The sequence below is a fragment of the Oncorhynchus tshawytscha genome, linkage group LG09 (genome assembly GCF_018296145.1).
Source record: "Oncorhynchus tshawytscha isolate Ot180627B linkage group LG09, Otsh_v2.0, whole genome shotgun sequence".
Lineage (NCBI taxonomy): Eukaryota > Metazoa > Chordata > Actinopteri > Salmoniformes > Salmonidae > Oncorhynchus > Oncorhynchus tshawytscha.
The window spans coordinates 67,216,081-67,233,621 of record NC_056437.1 but is presented as its reverse complement, the minus strand read 5'-3'; the positions used below and the strand labels follow the sequence as shown (position 1 = coordinate 67,233,621).

At 39.5% G+C, this 17,541-nt stretch overlaps 1 long non-coding RNA gene across 4 annotated transcripts; it reads left to right on the top strand.

Annotated features, from left to right (window-relative positions):
* Window positions 1-1,032: 1,032 nt before the first annotated feature.
* LOC112258467 lies at window positions 1,033-17,048 on the top strand. Of its 4 annotated transcripts, none has more exons than XR_002954760.2 (5): window positions 1,033-1,137; window positions 13,987-14,081; window positions 14,225-14,301; window positions 15,545-15,605; window positions 16,246-17,048. It is a non-coding gene; the product is annotated as an uncharacterized LOC112258467 (long non-coding RNA). The 4 variants fall into 4 exon arrangements; XR_006084145.1 differs by having other exon boundaries at window positions 14,185-14,301; XR_002954758.2 differs by lacking the exon at window positions 1,033-1,137 and having other exon boundaries at window positions 13,848-14,081.
* The last annotated feature ends 493 nt before the right edge of the window (window positions 17,049-17,541 follow it).

Genomic DNA, 17,541 nt, shown 5'->3' with positions numbered 1-17,541 from the left:
CATAATCCTTAGGATTCGTATATATCATGCACTTCCTTAGTTGAACAATACTCTGCCGTTGTTGGCTCTGTACAAAAAGAGCATCCACTAACTCTGACATTTTCAATTCATTATATCCCAACTTTTAAAAGGAATAAGCATACGCAACCTAAAATCCACAGTCAGGCCACCTTCACGGATGTTATCGTTGCAGATTTTCTTGTTGCTGATATAGAACTCCACGCACCCACATGGAAGTCCATTCTTTCTTTGTTTTTTCACCCTATGAAATATTCTTCCTGAGGAGTCAGGGGCACCTTCCCAACAGGTCTCGTAGCCAGTGAACAAGCTATACCCCTTTGTGATAACTCTCAGTTCGGGACACACTACCTTGCGAAACACATGCTAATCTTCAAGCCTGTAGTCCACTCCTAAAGTCTGGTCAGTATATTTTTATCCTTCGACTACGGTATAGAGTTTCACTCTACAGGCCGGGTAATCAAACAGATAACCTCATAGCTGTCCATTAGACATCAACACTTGATCTTTCAACACCGTTGCGGGAGGAATTTGGGTTCTATACATATTTACAAAACACTTTTCTGGTGCATCGTACATTGATGCTTTATACTCTTCCCTTTCTCTGTGTTTTAACCGGGGTCCTGCTTCCGTTGTTACGGTCATCATGTGTGTGTCAGTGATCACAAAATCCATGTTTAATTTCTTCTTTAGTGTTGTGGGGTTTATCGGGGTCGCTTGTAGTGTTCACAGCGCTTACTTATACCGCGGCTGTCCAATACCCCCGGACATTACTGTTTTCATATACAACAGCTAGGCCCTATGTTCACTACAACAGGGGGGGCCATACTCTTTGAAATGTTCAAACACATTCCACAGTTCTACGAGGTCACTACACATCAATCATCATGACAGCTTTGAGCTTTAACATAAACAGATGCACTATCTGGTTAAATAAACACTCACTCGAGAGCGTGAGAACGGAAGGACGGGATGTACATATATGGGCATAAGCACTCACTCATACCGTGAGAACAGAAGGACAGGATGTACATATAGGACCCATAAAATAGGTCATAAATCTCTCGTTTGACGGATGCCGTCTACTGTATTCTCTCTGTGCTGCCATCCTGTTAAAAGGTAACAGATAATTTTATTACAATGGTTAAGATGGATTTTCATTGTGTTCCATGGTGTTATTCACCCCTTAGTGGAGCATTCTGGTACTTAGACTGTAAGGAAAACAGGAAGAGACACCGAGAAGCAGTTGAAAACAACTCTACGGTGCAGGTCTTTCAGTGCAGTTCTCTTGTCACGCTTCAGCCTCGGAAAATATTTGTTTGTAAGTTCGATTCAAGCATTTAGCTAGTGATGATAATCTTGTTATTGATAGAGTTGCTTACAAATCAATGTTGGTTGGTTGCATTTACTCACACAAATTGCAATGCCTTTCATGTATGCCGTCAGCTGTATTATTTTGCTCGTGCGTCATGCAAACTAATTGTAAAATAAACAATACTGTAGTTTTGTTACTGTTTCTAGTGTAATATGCTTTGTTATTCTACAGAGATGGTTGCACATTATTAGAGTAATGAAAGGAGTTAGCCAATTACCATATGAGTAACAATTAGCTATATGGTTTGGCGTCATGCCAAATGCATGGTACCTTGGCACGTGCTTTGTATTTTCATGCAACTTCAACTTGAAAGGTATTAATGTACAGCTACAGTATGTCTATGTGAATTGAATAGTAAAGTATATTCTTTTCTGTATTTTGCAGTTTCACAACATAAACGTTTTCAATATATTCATTCAAGAACAGTCACGCCTTGGAAGTTTTATTGAAGACTTAGTTGTTAGCTATCTGTCTAGTTTTGCATGGGAACACAATTCAAGGGCAGAATACTCTCTCATCAATCTACAGACAGTACCCCATAATGACAAAGTGAAAACTGTTTTTATAAATATAAAACAGATATACCTTATTTACTTAAGTACTCAGACCCTCAGACTCGAAATTGAGCTCAGGTGCATCCTGTTTCCATTGATCATCCTTGAGATGATTCTACAACTTTTGAAACACAGAACTATAAAAACCTTGGAAGAAAGAGGAGAGGAAGGGACGGGAGGAGAGGAAGAGATATGGGATGAGAGGAAGAGAGATGAGAGATTAGGAGAGGAAGAGAGGAGAGGAAGATGAGAGAGAGGGGAGAAGATGAGAGGGGTACAGGAATAGACATGAATAGCTTATGTTTACATGATATCTCAGCATTTATATAGACTCCACTTTACTAAGCTATTTTCTGTTTGTCATGCTTATCTAACGTCCATTCACCAATAATTTAACATTCCCTAATATACAGTTGTTTTTGTTATTTCACCTACTTCTTTAATTCAGGATGTCTTCCCACAGAGGGGCAAAGTATTTGGTTAAATTAAATTACTTTTTATACTAAACCATTGAAAATGGTTGCCAATACAGCAAAAAACGTCAAGCCCAAGAAGGGAAGTTATGACAATAAAGAAGGAAAGAAAGAACTAAAGAAGGAACTAAAGGTCGCTCAGCAATGAGGAAGTTATTCAAATAAACAGATGATACAGCAACCAGACGCACACAGCCTACCACCTACCCATTTTTAATGGGGAGAGTTTGAAGTCTAATGATTGGCTGATGCACACACCTATTTAGCATTACATTCTTAAGTATAGAATTATCTGGAAGTCCCAGGTTGAGTACAAACTTTGCATGAGGCTCAACAATACACAGCTTACCAGCCATATCACCTCTTACTGTACAACAAACATCAGAGAGAATACGCCTTAGAGTGAGTGTTAATTTATGCATATAGTGCATCTATTCCTTTGAAGCTGTCATGCTTTAGTAGGTGTTTATTTAACAAGATAGTGCATCTGTATATTGTGGTGGCTTATTTTCTGTATTACCAAATGAGGAGATTTACCAACTTCACACACCAGTCAGTTATACTTAAACTATATTTTTAATAATAATAAGAGCTTTGCAATAGTATTTGACTTTCAATGATGCACCATTTCTAATGAAACAATGTTTTTATATCTAAACAATTCAACAATAGGAGGGCATATATACATAACGATACCCAAAAAGCAGGTGATTTTCCTAGGTTGGGGATAAAAGGAGAGCTGCTCTCCAGCGTGGGGGGGGTGTCACAGTCAATCATGCCAGCCTCTTTTTGAAAGGGTAATTTGGTGATCTTAAACAAATCTACTGTGAAAAAAAAGTATACACTTTACACACATGTTTATTGACTTTAAAAAAAAGACCACAGTAACATGTCAGATATAGTAGAGATGCTACAATATCTGCTAGTTCGTATGTATTTTCCAAAGCCTGTCTGGATGTGAACTACTTTGTGCCAGGAAAACTTACGAAGCGGGGCTTGTGTGGGATATCGTGCGAGCAAGAGAGACTGTCTTGACGATGGTGAATTGGAAACGGCAGGATGTATAAACCTACAACCGGGCCCTTTATCTGTAAGAAAGGAATAGTAAAATTGTTTAATTAATTATAACACATTTTAAAAGGTCTGTACTAAATATTTTGAATTAAATTAATGGTTTTAAAATTGTATCTCACCCTTTTTAACGAACGGGAATCTGTCATTTTCTCTCTCGCGGAGAAAGGCTTTTCAGGGAAAATGGGTCTGTGCGTTTCAAAACAATGTATTATTTTATACGAATACAGTCCTTCCTACAACAGCCAGTTATAAACATACATATTTAAAAGGTTATTAACGTCTCTAGGGTAGGGGGCACTATTTTCACCTCTGGATGAAAAGCGTGCCCAAAGTAAACTGCCTGCTACTCAGGCCTAGAAGCTATGATATGCATATAATTGGTAGAGTTGTATAGGAAACACCAACAGTTTCCGAAACTGTTAAAATAATGTTGGTGAGTATAACAGAACTGATTTGGCAGGCGAAAACCTGAGAAAAATCCATCCAGGGAGTAGGATTTTTTTACATTTTCTATTCAATGCCATTACAGTATTGCCATTGCAATTCCTATGCCTTCCACTAGATGTCAACAGTCTTTCGAAATTGTTTCAGGCTTGTATTCTGAAAAATGAGGGAGTAAGACCAGTCTGAATGACTGGACCCTAAAGTGTCACAGAGCTTTTTCATGCGCAATCCCGAGAGCGTGCCTTTCTTGTTTACCTTTTATATTGACGACGTTATTGTCTGGTTGAAATATTATCGATTATTTAGGCTAAAAACAACATGAGGATTGAATATAAACATTGTTTAACATGTTTCTATAAACTTTACGGATACAATTTTTTTTGTCTGCCTGTTGTGACTGTGTTTGAGCCTGTGGATTACTGAAGAAAAAGCGCAAACAAAATGGAGGTTTTTAGATATAAAGAGAGACTTTATCGAACAAAACAAACATTTATTGAGTAAATTAATGTCTTTTGAGTGCAACCATATAAAGATTATCAAAGGTAAGTAAGTGATTAATTTTCTCTCTATTTCTGACTTGTGTAACTCTTCTACTTGGCTGGTTACTGTTTGTAATGATTTGTCTGCTGGGCGATGTTCTAAAAAAAAAACGCATGGTATGCTTTCGCCGTAAAGCCTTTTTGAAATCTGACACCATGGTTGGATTCACAAGAAGTTCATCTTTAAACCTATGTTTAACACCTGTATGTTTTCTGAATTTTTGTAATCAGTATTTCTGTTTTTGAATATGGCGTTCTGCAGTATCACTGGATGTTGGTCAGGTGGGACGCTACCGTCCCACGTACGCTAGAGAGGTTTAAAGTGTAGTATTGTGTGTGGTAATGATGTACAACTGTAGTCCAACAATGTTTATACATAAAACATTTGTGCATGTTTAAATATTGCGCAACAACAATAAAACAACCATCTAAATTATGTTTCTTGGACTAACACACTGTTGAGTTTTCTATTTACTAAAGAACAATCACTAAGACAAAACACAAAAAGTTGTAATATAATCTGTATACATGTCATTCTATACTGAAAACAGGTACATTCTGAAAGATTATGATGTTGATGTGATAACACATTTTTTATTCATCTCTCAATTTAGGATAATACGGTTTATTTTATACTTTACTTAAATTGTATTATTTATCTTGTCTCATACCATGCTAATACACTACCAAGTCATGCAAACAGATGTGGAATTAAACTCATAACAGGTGTGTGTCTTTTTGGGCTCAAGAATTGATCAAGAATACCAACAGGCGTGATCAGATCCTCTTCCCTAGTACGGCATCAAATAATGCACAAACCATAAAACTCAGACAAGAAAACATTGAAAACCTTAACATGACTACTTGCAATGTCATTATTTATGCAACCATCCATCAACTGTTGAATTGTGTTCTTTTTATTTGTTCATGCACCGAGCTTCCAAGTGGCTGGAGCCAAGCAACAGGCTAAATGAAAAAGACCCAAATAAAATGTATGTGAAAAGTCTAATTTAATTTTTGTTTTATTTTTGTTACAACCAACAGGTCTTCCTAACACTTGACATAACTGGTAAGCCTTACATTGTGAATGTATAGGGGCTCCCAAATAAGGACAGGGGAACACACAGGATGGGTGGGACCACACGCCCTTCTAAGTAATTGAGCCAAGAACAGAAATGCTATATTGCAATTAAAATCATTGACCCATAAGAGAACACAGGACCATAGCAAAGCATGACCCATATAGAATTAAAACAACATTATTCTTAATGAGAAATATAATCTAATAAACAAATGTTTGCTTAATGAAAGACATGAAAACTGTCTCCAACAATGTATTTAGCTATGTATAAAAACTTTGAAATTGTCAGGAAGGTCATTGAGACTAACAATAGTTATTGTGGGAGGTTTAGGGTTAAAATATACTGAAGGATCGTGAATGTTAGAGATTTGTTCACAGGGGGGATTCTGAAAGATGGGGGATTAGAACCCAAAGTAATAGTGGTAAGAAAGATCAAAAAGATCATTTCACATTCCGGTTTTATTGTAGATGTTAACAACCGAGGGAGTTTACAGTAGGTCAAAGAGCTGTATAAAGGCAAAGAGAGCAACAAATTTACCTACTTGACCTCAAAGACGGACAGCCTACTTTATAATAGAATGGTAAACACATTCTTGTAAGTTGTCTACGTTGACATTTCTGGGTATGTCTCGCATGTAACATAATACTACTAGAGATTCTGATAATAATATATATTTAAAAAAAAATAATAATACAGCACGTATTGCCTGTTACAGAAGACTACTGTTGTACATTGAATTGCCGTTCATCCCTGTTACACCATGATGTGCATTCTCTCTATGTCTGTACATAGTGGGAAAAGTGGTTTCCATAAAGTTATTACCCCCTAAACCTGAATCAGAAATATGATTGTTCTTTAGTAAATAGGAAACTCAACAGTGTGTTAGTCCGAGAAACATTATTTAGATAGTTGTTTTATGTTGTGTGAAACCTTAAAATGTACACAATCAGAAGTGATATTGTAACAACAGTTTTAACCCGGGTAATTTGATCAAATATATATCTTTGCATGTTTGAATTAGAGCTCCTTTAAAATGTTTTCATCATTGCCTGGTAAACACATTGTAAGTTGTCTACGTTGACATTTCTGGGTATGTCTCGCATGTAACATAATAATAATAAAGATTATGATAATAATGTTATTGTTTTTTTTATAATAATACATATCTGCAAACCAAATGTATTTCTGAAAAGCCTTTTTTTGCATCTTCAATAGTTATAACCGTTAATATTGGATGCCTCCAAATCAATTATTCCCGGTCTCAGCTGAGTATCCTATAGACGTTTTAAAAAATTGAAAGATTATTGGAATCTGTGTTGGTAGCTGGACAGGTAGTATGACTGACAGTGAACAGGTTCCAGAGGAATGGATGAGACTGAAGCAGGAATTCCTTTAACCATAACGTGGTATATTTACTGTGTAGTCTGTGCTGCATAACATAGGAAACAGAATAACTGGTATCCCAATCAAATTCAAAACCGGTATCCAAGCAAATTCATAATCACAAAGATCAAATCCTAACAGTCGTTATTAACATACTTAGGGAATTCCACATGCCGGTTCATTAAGAAGTCAATAGGTATCATCCTTGAGTCATTTATGTTCGTAACTATTTATCATAATCATGAGAAGAATAATACATACAGTGATCGGTTATTCCGTCTATAATACCCATTAGTTTGATATCAGAATTGTTCAGTTCCGCAAACAATGCCATTTCATATTTCACCCTTTGAACTGTTTTCATGTGTTCATGTAATTTCATGACATATTAACCATATAACTTTGCCATAATTGGCTTGTGATGATCCGTAGGGTCTTGATCATTGACCAAGTCACAATACATGTTATTTTTGAAACGTGCGCTCCAAGCCGCTCTCCACTATAATAACTATAAACAATACCTGATGGCCCACTCTCCCGATCGCAACAGAAAGTTCAGATGAAAGGTAACCGATTTGGTGGATTTCCGTGAATTACTGGAAGAACAGAACTTCTGGATTAATCAGAGTTAAGGAGGAGAACACAGCGAGATCGGGCTATGGCTATTTCCTCATTTTATGGGATGAGATCGGTTGTACATTTCCACCCGACCTAATTAACCCTGGCACCGCTGAGTATGAGGCCTCGAATTAAAGGACGTTTCCAACAATGTCCTTGGGCTTTTCTACAATAATATTCACCTACATACAAAATATATACACATTTTATCATAAAAAATACATACAATTGACAGAGATATATCGTAAAATTAGCTGTCCTCCAGTTTTAGAATATCTTGACTGCATATTGTTTCTATCTCGGAGTTGTCCTTATCATGTTGTCTGTCCATTTCAAACAACCGCTAATCAACGAGCTCCGAAATGTCATTTAAAGTGGGGAAATTATCCGAATTCGTTGTGTTCCGGGGTACCCCTTCCGTACCCCTTCCATCTCGACCATGTCCTCTCGTGGTGTAGGGCCTTCAGTGTCGGTTATACTATATTTTATCATAAAAATATACATACAGTTGACATAAAGATATCTCGTAAAATTCGGTGTCCTCCAGTTGCTCCTCCGAATCCTCATCAGGGATAGTTATAACATCTGATGTTGGATGATCCAAAGCATTTATCCCCGGGAGCAGTTGGATCAATGTTGGATATCCAGAAACCTTAGATAATGTTAACATATATTCATACGAAATATATACATTTTAACTTGTAAAAATACGTGCATTTGGCCTAAAATACATACCTAAAAAATCGTTGTCCACCCATTTTAGAATATCTGTAAAAAATTTAAATAAAAACATCTAACGTGTGTTTGATGTTAAAACAATATCAAATTGTAATATCCAAACAATTCCCCGATAAAATACCAAACGCATCCAAATCTAATATATTATTTTCACTAACTGCACCTTCAAAAAGCTCCATTAGGATGGATTCACAGATTATGTTTTAGCTGCTCAGTCTTCCGCTCTTCTGGGCAGTTGGGCCGGGGGTTTGGACTTGCGTTATAGTCGGTCGTACAGAAGTGTAGAATATGGTCTGTTTCACTAGCCTCGTTCCACGGTCGAGTCCCTAACATGTCATGTGGAGTGAGTTCACCAAGCGGGGGTGAAGTTTTTCTGGGGTGCCATCCTGTATGCAAAAATGGACCTGTAGAACCGCAAATGTTTAGAGAACAAAAGCAGTGTTTTAAAACACCAGGAGGGGATGTCTAGACCTATTCTATGCTGGCTGTATTGCTTTTTGATTTCCTACAACCTCTGGGATATAACACTTGTGTTTTTTTGTGGAACCCTGTATGCATATGTCCCGGGTATAACATTGTTTTAAACCCTAGGGGGCTGTCTCAACATATTGTATTCTGTCAGGGCTGTTTGACTTTTGCGCCCCCACACATCCTCTGAGGGAAATACATTCTGATTTGAGAGGATTCTGTGGAAATGACACATTAGTGCCAAATCTGGTTTCAAACCCACAATTGAATAGATGCACACCACTGAAACCCCTTTTTTTTTAAACACACACACGCCCCGTACACACACGCACGCACAGATCTTTCCCGAAAGCCTTTTATCTCAGGGACAAATCAAATCAAATCAAATTTTATTTGTCACATACACATGGTTAGCAGATGTTAATGCGAGTGTTGCGAAATGCTTGTGCTTCTAGTTCCGACAATGCAGTAATAACCAACAAGTAATCTAACTAACAATACCAAAACTACTGTCTTACACACAGTGTAAGGGGATAAAGAATATGTACATAAGGATATATGAATGAGTGATGGTACAGAGCAGCATAGGCAAGATACAGTAGATGATATCGAGTACAGTATATACATATGAGATGAGTATGTAAACAAAGTGGCATAGTTAAAGTGGCTAGTGATACATGTATTACATAAGGATGCAGTAGATGATATAGAGTACAGTATATACGTATGCATATGAGATGAATGATGTAGGGTATGTAACATTATATTAGGTAGCATTGTTTAAAGTGGCTAGTGATATATTTTACATTTCCCATCAATTCCCATTATTAAAGTGGCTGGAGTTGAGTCAGTGTCATTGTCAGTGTGTTGGCAGCAGCCACTCAATGTTAGTGGTGGCTGTTTAACAGTCTGATGGCCTTGAGATAGAAGCTGTTTTTCAGTCTCTTGGTCCCAGCTTTGATGCACCTGTACTGACCTCGCCTTCTGGATGATAGCGGGGTGAACAGGCAGTGGCTCAGGTGGTTGATGTCCTTGATGATCTTTATGGCCTTCCTGTGACATCGGGTGGTGTAGATGTCCTGGAGGGCAGGTAGTTTGCCCCTGGTGATGCGTTGTGCAGACCTCACTACCCTCTGGAGAGCCTTACGGTTGAGGGCGGAGCAGTTGCCGTACCAGGCGGTGATACAGCCCGCCAGGATGCTCTCGATTGTGCATCTGTAGAAGTTTGTGAGTGCTTTTGGTGACAAGCCAAATTTCTTCAGCCTCCTGAGGTTGAAGAGGCGCTGCTGCGCCTTCTTCACGATGCTGTCTGTGTGAGTGGACCAATTCAGTTTGTCTGTGATGTGTATGCCGAGGAACTTAAAACTTGCTACCCTCTCCACTACTGTTCCATCGATGTGGATAGGGGGTGTTCCCTCTGCTGTTTCCTGAAGTCCACAATCATCTCCTTAGTTTTGTTGACGTTGAGTGTGAGGTTATTTTCCTGACACCACACTCCGAGGGCCCTCACCTCCTCCCTGTAGGCCGTCTCGTCGTTGTTGGTAATCAAGCCTACCACTGTTGTGTCGTCCGCAAACTTGATGATTGAGTTGGAGGCGTGCGTGGCCACGCAGTCGTGGGTGAACAGGGAGTACAGGAGAGGGCTCAGAACGCACCCTTGTGGGGCCCCAGTGTTGAGGATCAGCAGGGAGGAGATGTTGTTGCCTACCCTCACCACCTGGGGGCGGCCCGTCAGGAAGTCCAGTACCCAGTTGCACAGGGCAGGGTCGAGACCCAGGGTCTCGAGCTTGATGACGAGCTTGGAGGGTACTAAGGTGTTGAATGCCGAGCTGTAGTCGATGAACAGCATTCTCACGTAGGTATTCCTCTTGTCCAGATGGGTTAGGGCAGTGTGCAGTGTGGTTGAGATTGCATCGTCTGTGGACCTATTTGGGCGGTAAGCAAATTGGAGTGGGTCTAGGGTGTCAGGTAGGGTGGAGGTGATATGGTCCTTGACTAGTCTCTCAAAGCACTTCATGATGACGGATGTGAGTGCTACGGGGCGGTAGTCGTTTAGCTCAGTTACCTTAGCTTTCTTGGGAACAGGAACAATGGCGGCCCTCTTGAAGCATGTGGGAACAGCAGACTGGTATAGGGATTGATTGAATATGTCCGTAAACACACCGGCCAGCTGGTCTGCGCATGCTCTGAGGGCGCGGCTGGGGATGCCGTCTGGGCCTGCAGCCTTGCGAGGGTTAACACGTTTAAAGGTCTTACTCACCTCGGCTGCAGTGAAGGAGAGACCGCATGTTTTCGTTGCAGGCCGTGTCAGTGGCACTGTATTGTCCTCAAAGCGGGCAAAAAAGTTATTTAGTCTGCCTGGGAGCAAGATATCCTGGTCCGTGACTGGGCTGGATTTCTTCCTGTAGTCCGTGATTGACTGTAGACCCTGCCACATGCCTCTTGTGTCTGAGCCGTTGAATTGAGATTCTACTTTGTCTCTGTACTGACGCTTAGCTTGTTTGATAGCCTTGCGGAGGGAATAGCTGCACTGTTTGTATTCGGTCATGTTACCAGACACCTTGCCCTGATTAAAAGCAGTGGTTCGCGCTTTCAGTTTCACACGAATGCTGCCATCAATCCACGGTTTCTGGTTAGGGAATGTTTTAATCATTGCTATGGGAACGACATCTTCAACGCACGTTCTAATGAACTCGCACACGAATCAGCATATTCGTCAATATTGTTATCTGACGCAATACGAAACATCTCCCAGTCCACGTGATGGAAGCAGTCTTGGAGTGTGGAGTCAGCTTGGTCGGACCAGCGTTGGACAGACCTCAGGACATGCTTGGTGATAGAGCGAAAATACCTATTCCTTATGTTATAAGGTGAGATACTGTTTTAAAATCCTTTTTTAAATTCTAAATCTTTAGTACAACCTTTTAAAAACATGTTATAATTATTGAAACAATTTTACTGCATAATATTTAAACATGCATGAATGTTTTATGTATAAACATTGTTGGACTACAGTTGGACATCATTACCACACACAATACTACACTTTAATAACCTTTTAAATATTTATGTTTATAACTGGCTGTTGTAGGAAGGACTGTATTCGGATAAAATAATACATTGTTTTGAAACGCACATATCCATTTTCCCTGAAAAGCCTTTCTCCGCGAGAGAGAAAACGACAGATTCCCGTTCGTAACCTCTTGTGAGTAGGGGGCAGTATTTTCCATTTTTGGAAAAATAACGTTCCCAAAGTAAACGGGATATTTTGTCAGGACAAGATGCTAGAATATACATATAATTGACAGCTTAGGATAGAAAACAGTCTAAAGTTTCCAAAACTGTAAAAATATTGTCTGTGAGTATAACAGAACTGATATTGCAGGCGAAAGCCTGAGAAAAATCCAATCCGGAAGTGACTCATGTTTTGAAAGCTCTGCGTTCCGATGCGTCCCTATTGAGCAGTGAATGGGCTATCAACCAGATTACTTTTTCTACGTATTCACCAAGGTGTCTACAGCATTGTGACGTAGTTTTACGCCTTTATGTTGAAGAATACCCGTAAGCGGCTACATTGTGTAAGTGGTCACCTGATGGCTCTCAGAGTGATTCTCGCATAAAATACAGAGGTAGCCATTTTTCCTTTCGCTCCTACTGAAAAACCAATTGTCCCAGTGGATATATTATCGAATAGATATTTGAAAAACACCTTGAGGATTGATTATAAACAACGTTTGCCATGTTTCTGTCGATATTATGGAGCTAATTTTGAATATTTTTCAGCGTTTTCGTGACCGCAATTTCCGGTCGATTTCTCAGTGAAGAACAAACGGAGCTATTTCGCCTACAAAAATAATATTTTTGGAAAAAAGGAACATTTGCTATCTAACTGGGAGTCGCGTGAGTGAAAACATCCGAAGCTCATCAAAGGTAAACGATTTAATTTGATTGCTTTTCTGATTTTCGTGACCAAGTTACCTGCTGCTAGCTGGACATAATGCTATGCTAGGCTATCGATAAGCTTAGACAAATGCTTGTCTTGCTTTGGCTGTAAAGTATATTTTGATAGGGTGTTACAACAGGTATCTCACCCTTTAACAACAGGTTAAAGGGTCAGATACAATTTTAAAACCATTTACTTCATTCAAAATATTTAGTACAGACCCTTTAAAACATGTTATAATTAATTAAACAATTTTACTATTCCTTTCTTACAGATAAAGGGCCCAGTTATAGGTTTATACATCCTGCCGTTTCCAATTCACAATCGTCAAGACAGGCTCTCTTGCTCGCACGATATCCCACACAAGCCCCGCTCCCTAAGTTTTCCTGGCACAAAGTAGTTCACATCCAGACAGGCTTTGGAAAATACATACGAACTAGCAGATTTTGTAGCATCTCTACTATATCTGACATGTTCCTGTGGTCTTTTTTAAAGTCAATAAACATGTGTGTAAAGTGAACACTTTTGTTTCACAGAAGATTTGTTTAAGACCACCAAATTACCCTTTCAAAAAGAGGCAGGCATGATTGACTGTGACACCCCCACCCTGGAGAGCAGCTCTCCTTTGATCCCCAACCTAGGAAAATCACCTGTTGTTTGGGTATCGTTATGTATATAAACCCTCCTATTGTTGATTTTTTTAGATAGAAAACATTGTTTCAACCACCCCTGCAGAGAGAGAGAGAGACACACACACCCCAGGATAGGTCAAATGCACACACATGCTTTAACATACAGTGGGGCAAAAAAGTATTTAGTCAGCCATCAATTGTGCAAGTTCTCCCACTTAAAAAGATGAGAGAGGCCTGTAATTTTCATCATATGTACACTTCAACTATGACAGACAAAATGAGATTTCTTTCTCCAGAAAATCACATTGTAGGAATTTTAATGAATTTATTTGCAAATTATGGTGGAAAATAAGTATTTGGTCACCTATAAACAAGCAATATTTCTGGCTCTCACAGACCTGTAACTTCTTCTTTAAGAGGTTCCTCTTTCCTCCACTCGTTACCTGTATTAATCACACCTGTTTGAACTTGTTATCAGTATAAAAGACACCTGCCCGCAACCTCAAACAGTCCAAACTCCACTATGGCCAAGACCAAAGAGCTGTCAAAGGACACCAGAAACAAAATTGTAGACCTGCACCAGGCTGGGAAGACTGACGCGTGCCGTCTACTGTATTCTCTAACATCCTTCTGTCCTCTGTGAAGACGTCCAGCTCTCAAACAACCACCACTAATGGGGCAGTGGTCATCACCCATGTCCACCCCTATGGGAACGGGATGGGCATCCAAAAGCGCTGGGAGTAAGAATTTCTGCTTTATATCATTTGAAAATTATTTTTCATTTCGGTTGAACGTATTGGAAGAAGGGAAAAATGAATTTCCTGCTTTGTTTTTCACCCACAGACCATACAGATCATGATTGGTTTGATGATTATGTTGACAGGAAACGTGATGACTCTTGGACCACAAGTAGACAATATTGGAGGAATTAGTGGAATATTTGTCTGGGGATCTATCATTGTGAGTGAGCTGCTCTGTCTAATAATAATATCTTAAATGTCCTGTCTGTCGTGGTGCAAACAAAACATCCTTATAATTGAATGTCATATTTTGAAAAGAAATGCATTAAAAACAATACAGTAGGTGCACATTTTTTTTACATATAAAATCGGTATAATGAATGACTTTACAAATTACTTTAATCAATGTATATGTACATGGCTAGGCCTGTGCCGTTTATACACTCATGTATTTCAGTTTCTGTTGACTTCTATGTGGGAGGAATTAAACTTGAATTTTGGTCATACTGTAGAAAATGTGTGTCCCACATGGTACCCTACTCCCTATATAGTACACTACTTTTGTAGTGTACTATGTAGAGAATAGGGTGCCATTTGGTATGCAGGCTTGTATAATCTCTTCCTTGTTCCTTCTCAGTATGTAGCTGCAGGCTGTTGGGGATGAATCAGAATTAGTTGGGTAACATAGATAAGATGTTTTATTTTCATAATATGCTTGTGATATACTTGTCATTTAGAATTTATCTTGTTGTACTATGGTGGTGGCCGTTTGCAGTTATCTGTTCTCTGTCAGGGTTCAGTTACTTGGGCCACAGATAGGGGAGAGGTAAAGCTTGTCGTCATGTGTAAACATATATTTTAAACCATGTGAAGGGATGATTGAGGGGGAACCAATTATCTCTTGGCTCCACAATGTCTGTGTGCCAGTCACTCCCTACTTTTCCCATCGGGGAGAGGAGGATGGCAGTGTCTGGAACCATTCTATGTTCCCTCTCTGGTTGCCCTTATCTTGACCTAGAGGCTCACTCTCCTCTCCGTGAGCTTCTCCAGGATGGCTTGTTTTTGGGATGGGAGTGTCTAAAATTACAATTGATATATACCATTGGGTGAGGTAATGTCTTGGTACTATTTTGTACCAAGAACGAGATAAGAGCTTCGTTTAGGAGACCAAACTGAACGATAATTTATAGCCAATGCTGTCTGGCTATAGGATACTCCTCTCTGAAGTAAAGTCTTTCTTTGTGTACGTTTCTTAGACCTGTGGTTTGTCATGTCGACTAGGGGGGTGGATCTTTGCTATAAAATATCTCAGTTGCCATTATGTTGACCAATCTCAACTTTTCATTAGAGATACTGAAATGTTGAAAGTCAAAATGCTATTACAAAAGCTTAATTATTATTAAAGGTGAAGATTAAGCATAACTCTGACTGGTGTGTGATTTGCTCTCTCATCATTTGGTAAGGCAATTTCCACGACAAGGCTCTCTAACTGTTGCTGCTGACAACAAACTGAACAAATGTCTGGTGAGTATCAATATTTTTTCCTCAATGAAGTTTAGGCTTTTGATTTATAAAGTTCCACTCTATTTCAAAACATAGAATCTACTTCACATATAGGCCCTCATGTTTTCATTCAACCTTTTTGTTTTCCTCCCACAATACAAACAATGGGGTGGGCACTGGCGATTCAGCAATAGCGAATTGCCAATTTAATAAAGACTGTTGGTGGAAGAAGGTGAGGACCAAGGTGCAGCGTGGTACGTGTTCGGCATTTTATTAAATATAACTGAACACTAAATACAAAGTAACGAAAGGCACAACCGAAACAGCTCCGTCAGGTGCAACACACACTAAACAGAAAATAACTACCCACAAATCATAGTGGGAAAACAGGCTACCTAAGTATGGTTCTCAAACAGAGACAACGATCGACATCTGCGTCTGATTGGGAACCATACCAGGCCAAACACAGAAATACAAAACCTAGAACAAAAACATAGAATGCCCACCCCAACTCACGACCTGACCAAACTAAAACAGAGACATAAAAAGGGAACTAAGGTCAGGACGTGACAATTGTCAACACACTGTATTTTATATTGCATTTCATTCTTCACAACCAATCATTCATTCCCATGTCCTCTTTCTACTCTGTGTCCCTTAGGGCTCCCTTAGAATGAATGTTGTCGCCACGGTTACTGCTCTTATTGGCACCTTCTGCATTCGTTAGACAGTGCTGGGATCATCTTGTACCACTACTACTGTGACCATCCAGGCAATCCTTCATGCTACCCTCCATCCTATGTCAACTACACTACGTCCTCTGTCTGTCAACAGTATTGGGTATATACCAAATGCTTATTCCTTTGGTCAGGAGATATTTGTAAATCGGTAAAGGGGTATTTATCATCTATAATCGTATTACTAGACTATTGTACGTACTGTTTAATATTTTTTATTAGTTTAAATTATACCCCATTTGTGAGTGAGTCTTGTGGACATAAAATTGAGCAAAAATGACCGTTTAAAATAAATAATTTGATATTGAGATACATTGTATGCGCCCAAAAATGTGTACTAATACAATTGCTCAGAGAAAGAGTTTTTGCTTAACAAGTAATATTTTTTTTCAAACAGGTATGGGTCACAATTAATGATACCCGTGGTTTCAATGCCTCACTGTGCAAGGATAACAGCACTGACACTTTTTCTAAACTTTTTGTGATTTGGAGACCCCATTGGGAGGGATCTTAGAACAGTCATCTGTACAGAATCCATCCAGATCATTGATATCCTTCGTCTGCGCTTATTTTATGCATTTCCTTTCTGCTTAATGCATTCTTGTTTCAATGCCAAACCCAGCACTGGTGTGTGTGGTGAAAGAGCTCTATGTTCCAACCCAGACAGGAAGATCACGTCAGTGACTCAACCCACTCAAATGACGCACCCCTCCTAGGGACGGCATGAAAGAGCACCAGTAAGCCAGTGACTCAGCCCCTGCAATAGGGTTAGAGGCAGAGAATCCCAGTGGAGAGAAGCGAACCAGCCAGGCAGAGACAGCAAAGGCGGTTCGTTGCTCCAGAGACTTTTCCATTCACCTTCACACTCCTGGGCCAGACTACACTCAATCATATGACCCACTGAAGAGATGAGTCTTCAGTAAAGACTTAAAGGTTGAGACCGAGTCTGCGTCTCTCACATGGGTAGGCAGACCATTCCATAAAAATGGAGCTCTATAGGAGAAAGCCCTGCCTCCAGCTGTTTGCTTAGAAATTCTAGGGACAATTAGGAGGCCTGCGTCTTGTGACTGTAGCGTACGTGTAGGTATGTACGGCAGTACCAAATCAGAGAGATAGGTAGGAGCATGCCCATGTAATGCTTTGTAGGTTAGCAGTAAAACCTTAATCAGGAAGCCAGTTAGCAGTAAAACCTTGATCAGGAAGCCAGTGTAGGGAGGCTA